The 20,489-nt window shown below is 45.8% G+C and overlaps 1 protein-coding gene and 1 non-coding gene across 3 annotated transcripts in view; both read left to right on the forward strand.

Annotated features, from left to right (window-relative positions):
- LOC126215333 (disintegrin and metalloproteinase domain-containing protein 10) overlaps nucleotides 1-20,489 on the forward strand; it is a 545,912-nt gene that overhangs the window by 412,801 nt on the left and 112,622 nt on the right. The gene's annotated exons all lie outside the window — the stretch shown is intronic.
- Nucleotides 3,789-3,863, forward strand: Trnas-cga (transfer RNA serine (anticodon CGA)). The gene has a single exon. It is a non-coding gene; the product is annotated as a tRNA-Ser (tRNA).

Raw genomic sequence — 20,489 nt, forward strand, 5'->3', positions numbered from 1 at the left:
GGTTAAATCTGACTCTTTACATTGCTTATGGTGTCTCCTAACCCAAACTTTCCCTTTAATGTTGTTCTTTTTGTCAATCCTCAGTTGGTGCTAACATTATAATTTTCGAGTTAGGACTGTCGTTATGTAACTGAATAAAGACAATATGTGCTTCGTGAGACACATTCTGCATTAGTCTGTTAAGGATCGCCAGTGACTCTTCGTATTGATATTCTTACACATGAGGGCGCCTTGTCACGGTTCGCGCGGCGCCCTCCGTCGGACGTTCGAGTCCTCCCTCGGGCATGGGTGTCTGTGTTGTCCTTAACGTAAGTTAGATTAAGTAGTGTGTAAGCCTAGGGACCGATGACCTCAGCAATTTGGTCCCATAGGGAACTTACCATAAATTTCCAAATTGTTACACATGAGCTGTTGTTCTGCCTGCAACACTAAAAGTGTTGAGCAAAGGACTCTCTCTCTCTCTCTCTCTCTCTCTCTCTCTCTCTCTCTCCATCTACGTCTACATGGTTACTCTCTGCAATTCACACTTAAATGCCTGGCAGAGGGTTCATCGAACCATTTTCATACTTCTTCTATACCATTACACTCTCGAATGGCGCGTGGAAAAAGGACACCTAAATCTTTCCGTTCGAGCTCTAATTTCTCTCATTTTATTATGATGATCATTTCTCCCTACGTAGGTGGATGTCAACAAAATATTTTCGCATTCGGAAGAGAAAGTTGGTGATTGAAATTTCGTAAATAGATCTCGCCGCAAAGAAGACCGCCTTTGTTTCAGTGACTGCCACCCCAGCTCGCGTATCATATGTCACACTCTCACTCCCATTGTGCGATAACACGAAACGAGCTGCCCTTCTTTGCACTTTTTCGATGTCCTCCGTCAATCCTACCTGGCAAGGATGCCACACCGCGCAGAAATATTCCAGCAGCGGACGGACAAGTGTAATGTAGGCTGTCTCTTTAGTGGGTTTGTCGCATCTTCTGAGTGTTCTGCCAACAAAGCGCAGTCTTTGTTCGCCTTCCCCACAATATTATCTGTATGGACTTCCCAATTTAAGTTGCTCGTAATTGTAATTCCTACGTATTTAGTAGAATTGGCAGCCCTTAGATTTGTGCGATTTATCGTATACTCAAAATTTATCGGATTTCTTTTACTACCCATGTGGATGACCTCGCACTTTTCTTTGTTTAGTGCCAATTGCCACTTTTCGCACCATACAGTAATTCTCTATGGATCATTTTGTAACTGGAATTGATCGTCTGATGATTTTACGAGACGGTAAATTACAGCATCATCTGCAAACAGTCTAAGGGGGCTGCTCAGATTATCACCTAGATCATTTATGTAATTCGGGAACAGCAGAGGACCTATGACACTACCTTGCGGAACGCCAAATATCACTTCTGTTCTAATCGATGATTTACCGTCTATCACTACGAACTGTGACCTCTCTGAGAGGAAATCACTAATCCAGTCACACAACTGAGACGATACTCCATATGCACGCAATTTGACTAATAGTCGCTTGTGAGGAACTGTATCAAAAGCCTTCTGGAAATCTAGGAATATGGAATCGATCTGAGATCCCTTGTCGACAGCACTCATTACTTCATGGGAATAAAGAGGTAGCTGTGTTGCACAAGAACGATATTTTCTGAATCGTTGTTGGTTATGTATCAATAAGTCATTTTCTTCAAGGTGATTCATAATTTTCGAGTACAGTTTATGCTCCAAAATCCTACTGCAAATTGAGGTCAGTGATATGGATCTGTAGTTCATTGGGGTACTCGTATTTCCTTTCTTGAATATTTGTGTGACCTGTGCTACATTCTAGTCTTTAGGAACAGACCTTTCGTCTCTCTCTCTCTCCCTCTCAACTCCATGTCAATTTCCCCTGTTCAGTACTGTGCCTTGACCTCCACACTACGTCTATATAGCTACTCCGCAAGTCACAGTACGCTGCGTGGTGCTGTGTACCTTTGTATCACTAGTAGTCATGCCCTTTCCTGTTCCACTCGCAAATGGAGCGAGGGTAAAACGGCTGTCTGCATTCCTCGGTACGGGCCTTGCATATGTTCGCGGTCCGTAGGGGAAATGTACGTTGGTGGCAGTAGAATCGTTGTGCAGTCACCTGCAAATGCCTGTTCTCTAAATTCTGTCAACAGTGTTTTGCAAAATTGAACGTCGTGTTCCCTCCAAGGATTGCCAGTTATTCAACGAATCAACCGGTGAGACGCCTTTCCGCGGGATTAGCCGAGCGGTCAGGGGCGCTGCAGTCATGGACTATGCGGCTGATCCCGGCGGAAGTTCGAGCCCTCCCTCGGGCATGGCTGTGTGTGTGTGTGTGTGTGTGTGTGTGTGTGTGTGTGTGTGTGTGTTTGTCGTTAGGATAATTTAGGTTAAGTAGTGTGTAAGCTTAGGGACTGACGACCTTAGCAGTTAAGTCCCGTAAGATTTCACACACATTTGAACATTTGAGACTCCTTCCTTTAATTCGACTTGGCGAGGATCCCACACATTTAAGTCGCACTCATGAATGGACATCCTTTGTACATGAGCTGTACTTTCCCAGATTTCTCTTAATAAGCCGTGGTCGACCATTCACCTTTCCCACTGCTGACATTACACGCTCGTACTGTTTCGTATCGATTTGCAACTTCACTCCCAGATATTTAGTCGACGTGGCAGCGTCAAGGAGCAGACCGCTCTATTCGAACATTACACGGTCGTTTTTCCGAGTCTTCTGTATTAACTTACGTTTTTCTCTACATTTAGAGCTAGCTGTCATTCATCACACGAACTTGAAATATTTCGACAGCCACTCAACTACACCTTCCCGTACGCCACCGCGTCATTAGCAAACACCTGCAGATTGCTGCTCAACCCATCAATCAGATCATTGATGTTTATAGAGAAGAGCGGTCCTATCACACTTCTGTGCAACTGACCTAATGATGAAACTTCCTGGCAGATTAAAACTGTGTGCCCGACCGAGACTCGAACTCGGGACCTTTGCCTTTCGCGGGCAAGTGCTCTACCATCTGAGCTACCGAAGCACGACTCACGCCCCGTCCTCACAGCTTTACTTCTGCCAGTACCTCGTCTCCTACCTTCCAAACTTTACAGAAGCTCTCCTGCGAACCTTGCAGAACTAGCACTCCTGAAAGAAAGGATATTGCGGAGACATGGCTTAGCCAAGCCTGGGGGATGTTTCCAGAATGAGATTTTCACTCTGCAGCGGAGTGTGCGCTGATATGAAACTTCCTGGCAGATTAAAACTGTGTGCCCGACCGAGACTCGAACTCGGGACCTTTGCCTTTCGCGGGCAAGTGCTCTACCATCTGAGCTACCGAAGCACGACTCACGCCCGGTACTCACAGCTTTACTTCTGCCAGTACCTCGTCTCCTACCTTCCAAACTTTACAGAAGCTCTCCTGCGAACCTTGCAGAACTAGCACTCCTGAAAGAAAGGATATAGCGGAGACATGGCTTAGCCACAGCCTGGGGGATGTTTCCAGAATGAGATTTTCACTCTGCAGCGGAGTGTGCGCTGATATGAAACTTCCTGGCAGATTAAAACTGTGTGCCCGACCGAGACTCGAACTCGGGACCTTTGCCTTTCGCGGGCAAGTGCTCTACCAACTGAGCTACCGAATCACTCTCCGCTATATCCTTTCTTTCAGGAGTTCTAGTTCTGCAAGGTTTGCAGGAGAGCTTCTGTAAAGTTTGGAAGGTAGGAGACGAGGTACTGGCAGAAGTAAAGCTGTGAGTACCGGGCGTGAGTCGTGCTTCGGTAGCTCAGTTGGTAGAGCACTTGCCCGCGAAAGGCAAAGGTCCCGAGTTCGAGTCTCGGTCGGGCGCACAGTTTTAATCTGCCAGGAAGTTTCATATCAGCGCACACTCCGCTGCAGAGTGAAAATCTCATTCTGACCTAATGATGTCCTTGTCTCTGGTGAACACTCGCCGTAGACCCGAGTTTCCCCTGGTGTATACAATTTTCTAACAGCTTACGGGAATTCAGCCAGGTAATGTTCACAGCGATCGCCGATATTTCGGCGGGAGTACACCCCGCCATTTTCAAGGCACATGGTTACCGAAATCCGTCACCTCCTGCCTGTATCTCTTTTCTCAAATGGGGCACTCAGTGACTGCAGATGTGCATTGCTCACAGTTAACACTCACGGTTTTCCCTCTTACCAAAGCCGGCCGCAGTGGCCGAGCGGTTCTAGGCGCTTCAGTCTGGAACCGCGCGACTGCTACGGTCGCAGGTTCGAATCCTGCCCCGGGCATGGTTGTGTGTGATGTCCTTAGGTTAGTTAGGTTTAAGTGGTTCTAAGTTCTAGGGGACTGATGACCTCAGATGTTAAGTCCCATAGTTCTCGGAGCCATTTGAACCATTCGAACCCTCTAGCACAGTCCATTTAGGAGTAACCGAGGAAGACCGCACCACTATTGTTAGAATTAAGAAAGCCTCCTTTCCCCAGGATACAGCAAAAATATGCCCTGGCGTACACCATAGCCACAGGCCGAACACACAGGCACGACCATGAAAAGACAACTTACCTTGTAACCTCCATGTGTGAAGCCTGTCAGTGCATGAGGTTTTTGTAATTTTGATTTATTTGATCTAGCACGGTGGCGGCGTTGGTGGTGGTGGGGGTGGGTGGTGTTGCATACCTTCTCTCACTTAGCCCTGGCTTGCAGACAGGCACCTTTGAACGCAGCCCGCCGTCGCATGGAGTTTCTTCCCAGGCGCCACGCTCCGTGCTATCCGAGAAAACCGGAAGTAATAAAGTGATATCCTGCCGTGTCTTTTCCCAGTGAGCTTCCCCCCAGGCTCGCGATGTTCCTCACACGATAACTTTGCCGACGTATCTGCCGCGCCATTCACAGCGATCAGTAGGAGCTTGCGCTGTTGCGTCCGCGGCAGTTCTGATTCCCTAGAATGCTCGTATTACACAACCCAAACACGACAGAGGTATTAGCGGACCTCATTCAGCCATTATCATCCCCGTGTCTTAAATACCGTCCTTGAAAACTATCTAGAGGAAAGCCCACTCATGACGGCAGTACCAGCATACAGGCTGTTTCAGTTGCACCACCATTGTTATTCTGTGCGACACGCAATGTTGTGTCTGGCCTTCAAAAGCCACGCGCTAGTTTCTCATATTCTCGCGCTCGCTATGCGCAAACTACGAGGGTGGTTTAGTGAGTCTGGTAAAAAAACAGCAAAAGATGTTTCGTAAACAACTGACCTTTCTTATCACCTTATTCTCGCGCTCGCTATGCGCAAACTACGAGGGTGGTTTAGTGAGTCTGGTAAAAAAAACAGCAAAAGATGTTTCGTAAACAACTGACCTTTCTTATCACCAGCGGGATGTACAATTGGGCCAGCCGATGCTTCAGCATTTTCATTCCATCGGAAAAATTGGTTCTGTCAGACACCACAGAACACTCGTTGACTACGACAATCACTTCCTCATGTGATGAAAATGTCTTCACATTAGGCCAAAGGTTCGAGTTAGGGAACAGGTGGAGGTCACTTTGGGCTAAGTCTGTCAATAGGTTAGTTGAGGAACCAGTTCAAAGCCAAATTCATGGATCTTCGCCGTTGTTATCGCTGATGTATGAAAATGTTCAAATGTGTGTGAAATCTTATGGGCCTTAACTGCTAAGGTCACCAGTCCCTAAGCTTACACACTACTTAACCTAAATTATCCTTAGGACACACACACACACACACACACACACACACACACACCCATGCCCGAGGGAGGATTCGAACCTCCGCCTGGACCAGCCGCACAGTCCATGACTGCAGCGTCCCCGACCGCTCGGCTAATCCCGCGCGGCACTGATGTGTGAGATGGTGCATTATCCTGCTGAAAGAGCACTCTTTTGTGTGCCAACCTTGGTCTTTCTTCAGCCAAGGCAACTTTCAGACGATCCAACAAGGAAGCGTAACAGGGTCCACGTATAATTCTGCCTTTTAACAAATAGTCGATGAGGATCATTCCTTGGGAATCCTAACGAACAATGGCCGTCACCTTACCAGCTGACAAAATGGTCTTTGCCTTCCTGTCTTGGCTGTCGTTTTGATTCTGGTGTGTAATGATAGATTCAGGTTTCATCAGCAGTCACAAATCGGAGCAAAAAGTCTTGCGGATTGCGTTTCAACACCGGGAGACGTTGTGTTGAAATATGGTGCCGGACCACGGTGTGTTCGACTGTGGGCAATGGCGGAGCCCACCTCGTAGCCAATTCTCCGTACGAATTATTATTCACTGGCTCAGTTGTAACGCCTACAGTCTCAGCAATCTCATGAATTTTTTTTTTCGGCGTATATGCATTAGGATATCGTGGATTTCGTCGATGGTTTCCTTTGCGGTGACCTTAGTTGGACGGCCGGAGCTCACATCCGTCTTCGCTGCTTGTCCGTCCGCCTGTAAATTCATGTATCCAAAAGTAAACGTCTTTGATGGTGCCGCAGAGTTCCCGTGAACTTCACCCAATTCTGTTTTGATTTGTGCGGCAGTCCAGCCCTTCAAATAAAAATGTTTAATAACAGCACGAAACACGGTTTTCTCCATCGTCAATTGCAGTCGACACATTGACAAATTGAGACAGCTGTCAACAATGAAAGGTATGCTCTACATTGTTGAAATTCTTTATACGATCCTTCGGATAATCGAGCTTACCAGCCATGAAGGCGCAACAAAAATGTTCCATTCTGTCATCGAAACTTACCAGGCTTAACAAACCAATCTCATATTAGTCCCACAGAAAAAAAAATCAGTAGGCATTTTTATAGGAAATTTATTCTAGCTACGTTTTGTACTGTGATAGGTTTTCGCTAGAGGATGTAGTTTACGAGTTATTCAATAAAACAGTACAGAAGTGACCTTCAACACCCACCCACCCCATCCACTCCCACACTGCGCCTCCACCGGTCAGGATTTCTAGTATGTTGTTCATAGCACTTCCTCCCACCACTGTCCAAAAATTTGCGACTGCACGAGTTATTTCCAACATTTCCTCTTTTGGTCTTCATTGACTGGCCTTATCACACCATCGGCTTAGGTCAACACTTAGAAATTCAAAATCGACGTTTGTGTAAATTTTACCAAGACCTTCTGACTAGGAAAGTGCTGTACTTGTAACGGTTAAGTTTGTATCACATATTCAACGTAGGTAACTGTAGAGTACAATTTATAAAAGACGGGGACGTTTAAATCCATATGTTTACGAAATAGCCGACTGTGCTGGTGGCGTAGTAGCCCAATCAATAAACAGCATAAAAAGTGGAATATCGGCAATAGTTTGTGTACCTGTAAACTTTCTACGGTGGTAGGAGATAGTGCCACAAATACCTTACTAGATATGTGACTACCGAGCGAGGTGGCGCAGTGGTTAGCACACTGGACTCGCATTCGGGAGGACGACGGTTCAATCCCGTCTCCGGCCATCCTGATTTAGGTTTCCCGTGATTTCCCTAAATCGCTTCAGGCAAATGCCGGGATGGTTCCTTTGAAAGGGCACGGCCGATTTCCTTCCCAATCCTTCCCTAACCCGAGCATAAGCTCCGTCTCTAATGACCTCGTTGTCGACGGGACGTTAAACACTAACCACCACCACCAAGATATGTGACTGGTGAGGGATGTGTGTGTGTGTGATGGGGGGGGGGGGGGGGGTGCGTTTGAAGGCTAATCTTGTACGATTTTGTTGAACAACTCTACAATTGTGGCCTCCAGCGAGAAGGTATCCCAGTACAAACTACATTACATTACGAAGAGACAGGTCCGGTTCATTTTATCTGTAGGACTAATACATACATGAAAAAAAGTTTTGCATCACCTCGGTTCCGAGAATTCCGGAACCTGTACAAAAAATTGGAATAGAGATCAACATAAGCGTCATTTCCGCCCTTTTTATTGTTCATGACAACCACACATTGCATGTTGTACCACCATACTGCGAGACCTTCAGAGGTGGTGTTCCAGATTGCTGTACACACCGGTACCTCTAATACCCAGTAGCACGTCCTCTTGCATTGATGCATGCTTGTATTTGTGGCATACTATCCACGAGTTAATCAAGGCACTGTTGGTCCAGATTGTCCCACTCAACGGCGATTCGCCGTAGAGTGATTGTTGGTCACGTCGTCCATAAACAGCCCTTTTCAATCCATTCGATATCCTGAAGGAAGTCATTCACAAGATGTGCACCATGCGGGCGCGAATTCTCGTCCCTGCCGGGCCAATATGCTGCCGATATGGTTGCACTGTCGGTCGGAGCATGGCATTCACGTATCGTACAGCCGTTACGGCGCCTTCCATGACCACCAGCGGCGTACGTCGACCCCACATAATGCTACTCCAAAACGCCACCTTGCTGCACTCGCTAGACAATGTGTCTAAGGCGGAACGCCTGACCGGTTCAAATATGGTTCAAATGGCTCTGAGCACTATGGGAGGTCATCAGTCCCCTAGAACTTAGAACTACTTAAACCTAACTAACCTGAGGACATCACACACATCCATGCCCGAGACAGGATTCCAACCTGCGACCGTAGCGGTCGCGCGATTCCACACTGAAGCGCCTAGAACCGCTCGGCCTGACCGGGTTGCCTCCAAACACGTCTGCGACGATTGTCTGGTTGAAGGCATATCCGTCACTCATCGGTGAAGAGAACGTGATGCCAATCCCGAACGGTCCATTCCTATGTTTTTGGGCTCATCTGTACCGTTTTGCATGGTGCTGTGGTTGCAGAGATGGACCTCGCCATGGACGTCAGGTGTGAAGTTGCGCGTAATGCAACCTACTGCCCATAGTTTGCCGGCCGCGGTGGTCTCGCGGTTCTAGGCGCGCAGTCCAGAACCGTGCGACTGCTACGGTCGCAGGTTCGAATCCTGCCTCGGGCATGGATGTGTGTGATGTCTTTAGGTTAGTTAGGTTGACGTAGTTCTAAGTTCTAGGGGACTTATGACCACAGCAGTTGAGTCCCATAGTGCTCAGAGCCATTTTTGAGCTCATAGTTTGTGTCGAAAGACCACGTCCTGCACCAAAAGCATGATTCAACATGGTGGCGTTTCTGTCAGGGTTCCCCCGAGCCACAATCCGTAGGTGGCGGTCATCCACTGCAGTAGTAGCCCTCGGCCTGGGTGAGGCATGTCATCGACAGTTCCTGTCTCTCTGTGTCTCCTCCATGTCCGAACAACATCGCGTTGGTTCACTCCGAGACACCTGGACACTTCCGTTGTTGAGATCCCTTCCTGGCACAAAGTAAAAATGCGGACGCGATCGAACCGCGGTATTGGCCGTCTAGGTACGGTTGAACTACAGACAACACAAGCTGTGTACCTCCTTCCTGGTGGAATGACTGCAACTGATCGGCTGTCGGAACCCCTCCGTCTAATAGGCGCTGCTCATGCATGGTTTAGTGACATCTCTTAACAGTCAAAGGGACTGTGTCTGTGATACAATATTCATAGTGAATGTCTGTCTTCAGGAGTTCTGGGAACCGGGGTGATGCAAAACTTTTTTGATGAGTGTAGTATGGCTGTAGCGAGCGAAATAATACGAAAATGTCGCACGTGATTTCTGAAGGTCAGTTATAACGTTGCGGATTCCATAAAATGACATCGATAGGGGAAGGTGAATCACTGTGCATTTGCAGGGTGTTCAAAGAGGAATACCCAATATTCGGGGATATGTCAGGAGCGATCATTACAAGCAAAAACGTGTTGTAAAGATGGGCTTTGAAATGCAACATGAAGAGTTATGAGCACTTATCTTCGCTAACGGGAACACCTGCCCTCTGTTGAACAAGTGCTCATAACTATGGTGTGCACTTTAGAGGCCGGCCGCTGTGGCCTAGCGGTTCTAGGCGCTTGAGTCCCGAACCGCGCGACTGCTACGGACGCAGGTTCGAATCCTGCCTCAGGCATGGATGTGTGTGATGTCCTTAGGTTAGTTAGGTTTAACTAGTTCTAAGTTCTAGGGGACTGATGACCTCAGATGTTAAGTCCCATAGTGCTCAGAGCTATTTGAACCATTTTTTGAGCACTTTAGAGCTCATGTTCATTACAAAGTTTTGCTTCTAACGATCGTTTCTCTCATATCTCCGAGTACTGACCACTCCTCATGGGATGATATGTAGTGGAGTAAAGGCTAAAACGGTGCAAATTCTGAGTTGCAGGCTGGCTGCCCAACCGCTTCGAAGGCAGTAAAAATTTGATTTTCGATATTCCGCATAGTTATCGACGGAATTTAAGTAATTTGAAATGCTGTCATAATCTACTCGCCAAGAGGTATTATCTCGTGATAAACTTTTAACATGAGTCAAGTGCTGAAGTTAAAATCTTGAGACAGCGTAATTCACGGCGCACAAGTTACCCAGACTGTACTGACCCAGTATTTGAGAATCAGAGCACTTAGAAACTTCCTTAGAAAGCTTTACACTTAACTTCAAATTTTTTTCGAAACTCGGTTGCTATTGACTATCCGTCTTCAGCTTACTGCAGTTTAATTAAAGAGAATTGCACCAGAAGCGTTACTGCAGAATGGCAAGAACTGCCAATTGCATATGTAAATTGTAGTCTTTCCACGTCAGCCGCTACTAGCGAGGAATGAATCGGCAGAATATGTAAAGACACACCGTAAGTAACGTGCTCACCAACTTTACATACAAAGCGCTGTTTCTGACTTAAAACAACCAAAAATGTATAAACGTATGTATCCAGTTTGCAGAATAACCACGAAAGATGCTTTATAAATAAAAGCGAAACGCGTCGAGTGTAATTCTCTTTAATTAATTAACTTTTTGTACCTGGGACTCACAGTCATGTAGAACTTTATAAAAGACATATTTACGCCAGTGACTGTAACACTCTTTATTTCACAATAAATAACAAAGAAATAAAGAAAGTTTTAGAGTCAGTGGCGTAAATATGATGTCTTTTGTAAAGTCTCTTTAATTAAATTGCAGTAAGCTCAAGACGGATAACCAATTGTAATTGATTTTAACAGCTGCTGCGGAAGACGGCCCCGCAAACAAACGTATCTTTTCTAAACTTTTTCTCCCTGATACCTACCACAAAATGATGAAAGGAGAAATGGTTATGATCGAGCATGACATTTTAATTTGTTTGTTCCATGCTACTAACTCTGTTCAGAACTTTTGCAAAGTAAGAAATATGAAAAAATAATCACACGCCGCAGTTATTTGGATTGTAGGCATGTAATTTTTTTATGTATCCGTATTTTTTATTTTATTTGTTGTTCCTTCTTGAAGCTGCTATAGCTTTTGATACTGTTTTTTCGAGCAGGTTACTTGATAATAGCGTAGGGGACGAAAGTAGTCCATAGCTGCATTGTGAAATAGACTGTTCATTTCAAATAACAAAGAGCCTATGCAAGAAAACGGGTTCTCCCATCAAATTTACAGCGACTGTGTAGACAGGAGATTAAAATATAATCTGTTATAATGACTGTAATTTGAAAGCTGCAGTCGACCGCAAGTATGAGATATGAAAGTGTATTTCCAGTTAAAAAAATGGTTCATATGTCTCTGATGACTATGGGACTTAACATCTGAGGTCATCTTTCCCCTAGAACTTAGAACTACTTAAACCTAACTAACCTAAGGACATCACACACATCCATGCCCGAGGCAGGATTCGAACCTGCGACTGTAGCAATCGCGCGGTTCCAGACTGAAGCGCCTAGAACCGCTCGGCCACGGCGACCGGCTATTTCAAGTTAAGCATTAAAAAAAAAAAAAATCCATCGCCACGTGGCTCCTACAAGCTTTGTGGTCGTAAAGTGTTCCCTACTGTAAGGATACCGAAAATAGCTGTGTAAAATTTGGTAAACATATCGAGAAGACCTGTTATTTGAGGAATAACGTAGGCTATTAATTGACTAATATATAATATGGCGAAAATTTTATTACGTCCATATAGTTTATACAGCGTCTGTGAAAATTAACGTTTTTGTTTACGGACGTGAAGGTGTGGCACGTTTTATGGTTTTTCATCATAGTGTGTGGTGATTTACAGCTTAGAATGGTGCTCATAAAACCACATTTAGTGAACTGCCTAACATTTGGGGATAATCCTGCCATACTTTCTAATAGCTTGACAGCTTCAGCGGTGCAAGTCAACCTTCTGGAGGAGACAGTGATAACGAGCTTAAGAATCTCTGCAGTGGAAACAAATTTTATAAAAAAAATATTAATATGTAATAGTATTTAAAATAGACAGTAACGAAATAGAAGAACCAAATTAATTGAAAAATTTGGAGTGGGGCTTTATTCAAGAAAATAGTTTGGAAAAATCTGCTTTAGAGGAAAGGATCCACAAGATGAGAAAAGCGTATAGTATAACAAAGAATAGCTACAATATGAAGTTCTTATCTAAAAAATTGAAGTAAAGAATTAGAACTGTGTGCCAGACCGAGAGTCGAACACGGGACCTTTGCCTTTCGCGAGCAAGTGCTCCACCAACTCAACTACCCAAGCACGACTCACGCCCCGTCCTCACAGCCTTAATTCCGCCAGTACCTCGTCTCCTGCCTTTCAATCAGCGCACACTCCGCTGCAGGATGAAAATTTCATTCTTGAAGTAAAGAAATACAACATCAGTGAAAGGAGAGTGCCTGTATGCTAGCGAACGTCCAGTATTAAATTATAAGGCTGATAAATTATAAACATTAGAAAGAAGAATTAGACGGGAAATATTAGGTCACCAGGAAAACGCAGCATCTTGGAAATTAATAAGTAACGATGAAATTTGTCAGAACATGGAAAACATACCAGAAACAATAAAGAGGAGAAGGTTACTATTTTTTGGACGTATTTACAAAATGGATGACAATAGTCTCACCTAGCGCATCTTGAGTCATTCTAGGGAAAATAAATTAGTAACGGCCTGGATTGCAGAAGTTGAGAAAGACTTGGAAAGGAATAACGTAGCAGAAGAAGAAGTGTTAGAAAGAGATTTTTGGGAAAAGGGTTGAGAATTAGGAGTAGTAGGCGGCAAGAGGGAAGAGAAAACGGGCACAACGTGGTCTGAGAATAATCAAACAATGAAGGAAAACTGGAAGAAAATGGGAAAACAACAAAAGATTAAGAACTGAAACTGGAACATGGTCCGTAGAAGACCTCAACGCAAGAAGAAGAAAAGGTGTCGTACAATACCTAAGCAGTGGACGTTTAACAGGTCAAGATGTATAACGGCACAGTAGAAGTATTCGACGAATGCGTCGCTCATGAAGACAGACCACTTAAGTCTATCAATAAAGTAGATATTACTGTGGGCCTCTGTATAAGCACAGACCTGTAGCTATAACGGCGTCTGCAGCTATTTGCGAGTCGAGGTTACTGGAGATGATGTGCCGTGTCATTTGGCGCGGAAACTGGCAGAAAAAACCTGTCAGCCGGCGTCGCGAATGAGCGATCCGCTACGGAAGAGAGCGGTTCCGCGGTACAGAGCGATGCCCCCGGCGCCGCGACATCTGTCAGGCGTGAGGTGGCAGTGCCGACGGGGGACGCTGTAATAGCGGCAGGCTGCGGGGGAGCTGATACACGACCACTAGACTGGTACCACGGGGTGTCGCCGTAACTTCTGATAAGTGTGGTGTCACCGCCAGACACCACACTTGTAGGTGGTAGCTTAAATCGGCCGCGGTCCATTAGTACATGTCGGACCCGCGTGTCGCCACTGTCAGGATCGCAGACCGAGCGCCACCACAAGGCAGGTCTCGAGAGACGTACTAGCACTCGCCCCAGTTGTACGACGACGTTGCTAGCGACTACACTGACGAAGCCTTTCTCTCATTTGCCGAGAGACGGTTAGAATAGCCTACAGCTAAGTCCATGGCTACGACCTAGCAAGGCGCCATTTGTACCATTGCATGTATCTCAAGATAGTCTCACTTGTCTCATCAAGATTGCTGTATACCAAAGGACGATATAAAAGTTAAGTGTTCTAGTAGCTACGTTCTTTTCTTTATCACATTCATTACGAATCCTGTTCCAGACTTAACGCCAGACGGCGTGAGTTGACGCGTGCCCTTTCGGCTACTTCACTGTGGACTGGCTGCCTTAACAGTCCACTACAATAAGTACGATGTCTGTTCAGAAAATTCCGGAACTTTGTCTACGCTTATCTCTTTTGAGCCGGCCGCTGTGGCCGAGCGGTTCTAGGCGCCTCAGTCCCGAACCGCGCTGTTGCTACGGTCGCAGGTTCGAATCCTGCGTCGGGCATGGATGTGTGTGATGTCCGTAGGTTAGTTAGGTTTAAGTACACTATTGGCCTCTAAAATTGCTACACCAAGAAGAAATACAGATGATAAACAGGTATTCATTGGACAAAGATATTATACTATAACTAACATGTGATTACATTTTCACGCAGTTTGGATGCATAGATCCTGAGAAATCAGTACCCAGAACCAGCACCTCTGGCCGTAATAACGGCCTTGATACGCCTTCCCATTGAGTCAAACAGAGCTTGGATAGCGTGTACAGGTACAGCTGCCCATGCAGCTTAAACGCGATACCACAGTTCATCAAGAGTAGTGACTGGCCTATTGTGACGAGCCAGTTGCTCGGCCACCATTGACCAGACGTTTTCAATTGGTGAGAGATCTGGAGAATGTGCTGGCCAGGGCAGCAGTCGAACATTTTGTGTACCCAGAAAGGCCCGTACAGGACCTGCAACATGCGGTCGTGCATTATCCTGTTGAAATGTAGGGTTTCGCAGGGATTGAATGACGGGTAGAACACCGCGTCGTAACACATCTGAAATGTAACGTCCAATATTCAGAGTGCCGTTAATGCGAAGAATAGGTGACCGAGACGTGTAACCAATGGAACCCCATACCATCACGCCGGGTGATACGCCAGTATGGCGATGACGAATACACGCTTCCAATATGCGTTCACCGCGATATTGCCAAACACGGATGCGACCATGGTGATGCTGTAAAGAGAACCTGGATTCATCCGAAAGAATTACGTTTTGCCATTCGTGCACCCATGTTCGTCGTTGAGTACACCATCGCAGGCGCTCCTGCCTGTGATGCAGGGTAACCGTAGTCATGGCCTCCGAGCTGATAGTCAATGCTGCTGCAAACGTCGTCGAACTGTTCGTGCAGATGGTTGTTGTCTTGCAAACGTCCCCATCTGTTTACTCAGGGATCGAGACGTGACTGCACGATCCGTTACAGCCGTGCGGATAAGATGCCTGTCATCTCGACTGCTAGTGATACGAGGCCGTTGGGATCCAGCACGGCGTTCCGTATTACCCTCCTGAATCCACCGATTCCATATTTTGCTAACAGTCATTGGGTCTCGACCAACGCGAGCAGCAATGTCGCGATACGATAAACCGCAATCGCGATATGCTAGAATCCGACCTTTAGCAAAGTCAGAAACGTGATGGTATGCATTTCTCCTTCTTAGACGAGGCATCACAACAACGTTTCACCAGGCAACGCCGGTCAACTGCTGTTTGTGTTTGAGAAATCGGTTGGAAACGTTCCTCCGTTGTAGGTGTCGCCACCGGCGCCAACCTTGTATGAATGCTCTGAAAAGCTAATCATTTGCCTATGACAGCATCTTCTTCCCGTCGGTTCACTTTCGCGTCTGTAGCACGTCATCTTCGTGGTGTAGCAATTTTAATGGCCAGTAGTGTAGTTCTAAGTTCTAGGGGACTGATGACCTCAGATGTTAAATCCCATAGTGCTCAGAGCCATTTGAACCATTCATGATCGTGGGACGAACTTAAGGGCAACACGGTGCGTACCAAGATGCTGTGTCAGGATTTCATGACGTGATTCAACTGGAATGTAACATTCTTCTGCAACCTCCCTGACAGCCAGTCTTCGATTGGCACGCACAACTTTGTTGTTTAACGAGTTCCTCTTAGCACTCATGTGGATGACCTCACTTTTTTTCGTTATTTAGGGTCAAGTGCCAATTTTCGCACCATTCAGATATCTTTTCTAAATCGTTTTGCAATTTGTTTTGATCTTCTGATGACTTTATTAGTCGATAAACGACAGCGTCAACTGCAAACAGCCTTAGACGGCTGCTCATATTGTCTCCAAAATCGTTTATATAGATGAGGAACAGCGAAGGGCCTATGACACTACCTTGGGGAACGCCAGAAATCACTTCTGTTTTACTCGATGACTTTCCGTCAATTACTACGAACTGTGTCCTCTCCGACAGGAAATCACAAATCCAGTCACATAACTGAGACGATATCCCATAAGCACGCAGTTTCAGTTCAAGCCGCTTGTGTGGTACAGTGTCAGAAGCCTTCCGGAAATCCAGAAATACGGAATTGATCTGAAGTCCCTTGTCAGTAGCACTTTACAAAAAAAAATGGCTCTGAGCACTATGGGACTCAACTGCTGAGGTCATTAGTCCCCTAGAACTTAGAACTAGTTAAACCTAACTAACCTAAGGACATCACACACATCCATGCCCGTGGCAGGATTCGAACCTGCGACCGTAGCGGTCTCGCGGTTCCAGACTGCAGCGCCAGAACCGCGCGGCCACTTCGGCCGGCAGCACTTTACACTTCATGTGAACAGAGAGATAGTTGTGTTTCACAGGAACGATGTTTTCTAAATCCATGTTGACTGTGTGTCAATAGACCGTTTTCTTCGAGGTAATTCATAATGTTCGAACATAATATACGTTCCAAAAATCTTGCCGTATATGGACGTTAACGATATGGGCCTGTAATTTAGTGGATTACTCCTACTACTTTTCTTGAATATTGGTGTGACCTGTGCAACTTTCCAGTCTCTGGGTACGGATCTTTCGTCGAGAGAACGGTTATATATGATTGTCAAGTATGGAGCTATGCATCATTATACTCTGAAAGGAACGTAACTGGTATACAGTCTGGACCAGAAGACTTGCTTCTATTAAGTGGTTTAAGTTGCTTCACTACTCTGAGGATATTTACTTTTACGTTACTCATGTTGGCAGCTGTTCTTGATTCGAATTCTGGAATATTTAGTTCTTTTGTGAAGGCATTTCGGAAGGCTGTGTTTAGTATCTACTGTCAGCGATAGTATCTAAAACTCGATCCCAGCGTACATGCATTTCAGAGGCGGATTGGGCCAGGGAGGGGCGGGGGGGGGGGGTTGCTATGGGGTACTACTATCTGGAGGAAGCTGCCAACGTCGGAAGTCTGTAGCGAGGACTGGTGAATGGTGCAGCCTCTGGCAGTTGGCCGTAAGATATCGCGCGCGAACAGACGGAGAGATCCTTTACTCTTGAATTACGCTGTCGGTGAAAAAACACTGCAGACAGTAACTAGTGTTAAATACCTAGGTGCAACAATCCGGAGTCATCTAAAGTGGAGCGACCACTTAGAAGAAATTTTAGAAAAAGCAGGTACTAGGCTGAGATTCACTGGGAGAATCTTAAGGAAATGTAATTCATTCATGAAAGAAGTGGCTTACAAATCACTTATTCGACAGAGTCTTGAGCAGTGTTCATGAGCCTGGGACTCTCACCAAGTAGGAATTACGTATCGGGGAGAGAAGAATCAACGAAGAGCGTCGAGTTTCGCCAAGTGATGGTTTTGCCTGCGCGAGAGCCTTACGGAGATGCTGAAGAAACTCTAGTGCCATCGCGGAGGAGGTAACTCTTGAAATTTGGACAGATTGTATTCCGAGAAGAATCGGACATGTTGCTTATTGTCAGATACTTCTCGCGAAATCACCGGGACGAGAAAATGGGGCCGGCCGGATGGCCGTGAGGTTCTAGGCGCTACAGTCTGGAACCGCGAGACCGCTACGGTCGCAGGTTCAAATACTGCCTCGGGCATGGATGTGTGTGATGTCCTTAGATTAGTTAGGTTTAAGTAGTTCTAAGTTCTAGGGGACTGATGACCTTAGAATTTGAGTCCCATAGTGCTCAGAGCCATTTGAACCATTTTCTTTTTAGAAAATGGGAGAAATTAGAAGTCGTGTGGAAGTCTTTGTTCCCCCGCACCATTCGCGAATGGAAGAAGAAAGCTGGGATCAGATAGTCGTACCACAAGTGCCCTCCGCCACGCACCGTATTTTAGTTATGCGAGTGTAGATAAAGATGTAAACGCGGGCGCACGTATGTACGTACCAGACGCTACACGGACCACGTGTCTAGCCACATTAACAGGCTGCCCCACAGTCTGGCACAACGGGACACAACGGGGTTACCTCATCAGTGCTCATTACTCCTCATCACTCCTCATCAGCTCCGAATGAGTGACAACTGCTGAGGCACGCCACTCGATTCAAGCAGGCACCAGCCGTTATATCCCCTCCCTTCTCCCCGTGCTTTCTTTTTTCTTTCATGTTTTTACAATGCAATAAATTAATCCTTCCATGTTTAGCATTCGTCGAAATCCATAACGGCAAACATTGCGCTCAACCCAATACGCTGTGTAATCTCATTACGCTCATTGGAATTGAGTTTCGGTTTCATCTCCTTCCGCGAACGAACAACAAAACGCAGCCCCTGATTTAATATGCGTCCAACTTCCCAGAACTGCCAGACAGCCACGTGAAAAGCAAATTTCTTTTTAAATGCGATTCTCAAATGCTGTTTCCTGGTCTTCGTTCCGACGTAGAGCTGAAGCTAACAACACAGGAATTCTATTTCCCAGACCTCTTGGAAATTCTTTGCTCTACGTTTTGAGGAAATACAACAGTGAAACCTGTTGTTCGGCACAAATGCAGCTGGCGGCACATCACAGGAGCTCCGAGACCGTCGAATTCTACGTGTATACGTAATCCGCGAGCCACCGTGTCGTGCGTAGCGCATGGTATCTTGCACCACTACGTGTCTGGTATCTTGCACCACTACTTGACGTTTCGTTTCCCGTTCCACTCGCCAATAGACCGAGGAAAACCGACTGTCTGTGTGCCTCTGTATCAGCCCTAATTTCTCGAATCTTCGTGGTCCCTATGCAAAATGAATGTTGGTAGCAGGAGAATCGTTCTGCAGTCAGCTTCCAATGCAGTTCTCTAAATTTTCTCAATAGCGTCGTCCGAAAAGAACGTTTGAGTTGCCGAACTATCTCCATAACACTTGCGTGTTGTTCGACCCTACCGGTAACAAATCTAGTAGCCCGCCTCTTGAGTTGCTTCGGTGTCTTACCTTTAATCCGACCTGGTACAGATCCCAAACACTGGAGCAGTACTCAGGAATAGGTCGCACCAGCGTCCTATACGCAGTCTCCTTTACAGCTAAACCACTCTTTCGTAAATTTCTCCCAATAAACCGAAGGCGACCACGCCTTTCCTATCACATTTCTCACATTCTCGTTCCACCTCATATCGCTTTGCAACGTTACGCCCAGATATTTAAACGAAATGATTCTGTGAAACAACACACTACTTACTAATCCTCTGTCCCAACATTACGAGACTGCATTTCCTACTCATCCGCATTAACTTACATTTTTCTACGTTTAGAGCTAGTATCACACCAACTAGAAATTTGGTCTGCGTTATGTTGTATCCTCTTACAGGCACTCGTCTTCGACACCTTCTCGTACATCAGAATCTCATCAGGAAACAACCGCAGATTGTGTCTTTTGACACACAGTCAACATGGGTTTAGAAAACATCGTTCCTGTGAAAGACAACTAGCTCTTTATTCACATGAAGTGCTGAGTGCTATCGACAAGGGATTTCAGATCGATTCCGTATTCCTGGATTTCCGGAAGGGTTTTGACACTGTACCATACAAGCGGCTCGCAGTGAAATTGCGTGCTTATGGAATATCGTCTCAGTTATGTGACTGGATTTGCGATTTCCTGTCAGAGAGGTCACAGTTCGCAGTAATTGACGGAAAGTCATCGAGTAAAACAGAAGTGATTTCAAGCGTTCCCCAAGGTAGTGCTATAGGCCCTTTGCTGTTCCTTTATCTATATAAACGATTTGGGAGACAATCTGAGCAGCCGTCTTCGATCGTTTGCAGATGACGCTGTCGTTGATCGACTAATAAAGTCATCAGAAGATCAAAGCAAACTGCAAAACGATTTAGAAAAAATATCTGAATGATGCGAAAAGTGGCAGTTGACCCTAAATAATGAAAAGTGTGAGGTCATCCACATGAGTGGTAAAAGTAATTCGTTAAACTTCGGTTGCACGATAAATCAGTCTAATCTAAAAGCCGTAAATTCAACTAAATACCTAGGTATTACAATTACGAACAACTTAAATTGGAAGGAAAACGTAGATAATGTTGTGGGGAAGGGTAACCAAAGACTGCGTTTTATTGGCAGGACACTTAGAAAATGTAACAGACCTACTAAGGAGACTGCCTAAACTACACTTGTCCGTCCTCTTTTAGAATACTGCTACGTGGTGTGGGATCCTTACCAGATAAGACTGACGGAGTACATCGAAAAAGTTCAAAGAAAGGCAGCAAGTTTTGTATTATCGCGAAATATGGGCGAGAGTGTCACAG

This window comes from Schistocerca nitens, chromosome 12, assembly GCF_023898315.1.
Source record: "Schistocerca nitens isolate TAMUIC-IGC-003100 chromosome 12, iqSchNite1.1, whole genome shotgun sequence".
Lineage (NCBI taxonomy): Eukaryota > Metazoa > Arthropoda > Insecta > Orthoptera > Acrididae > Schistocerca > Schistocerca nitens.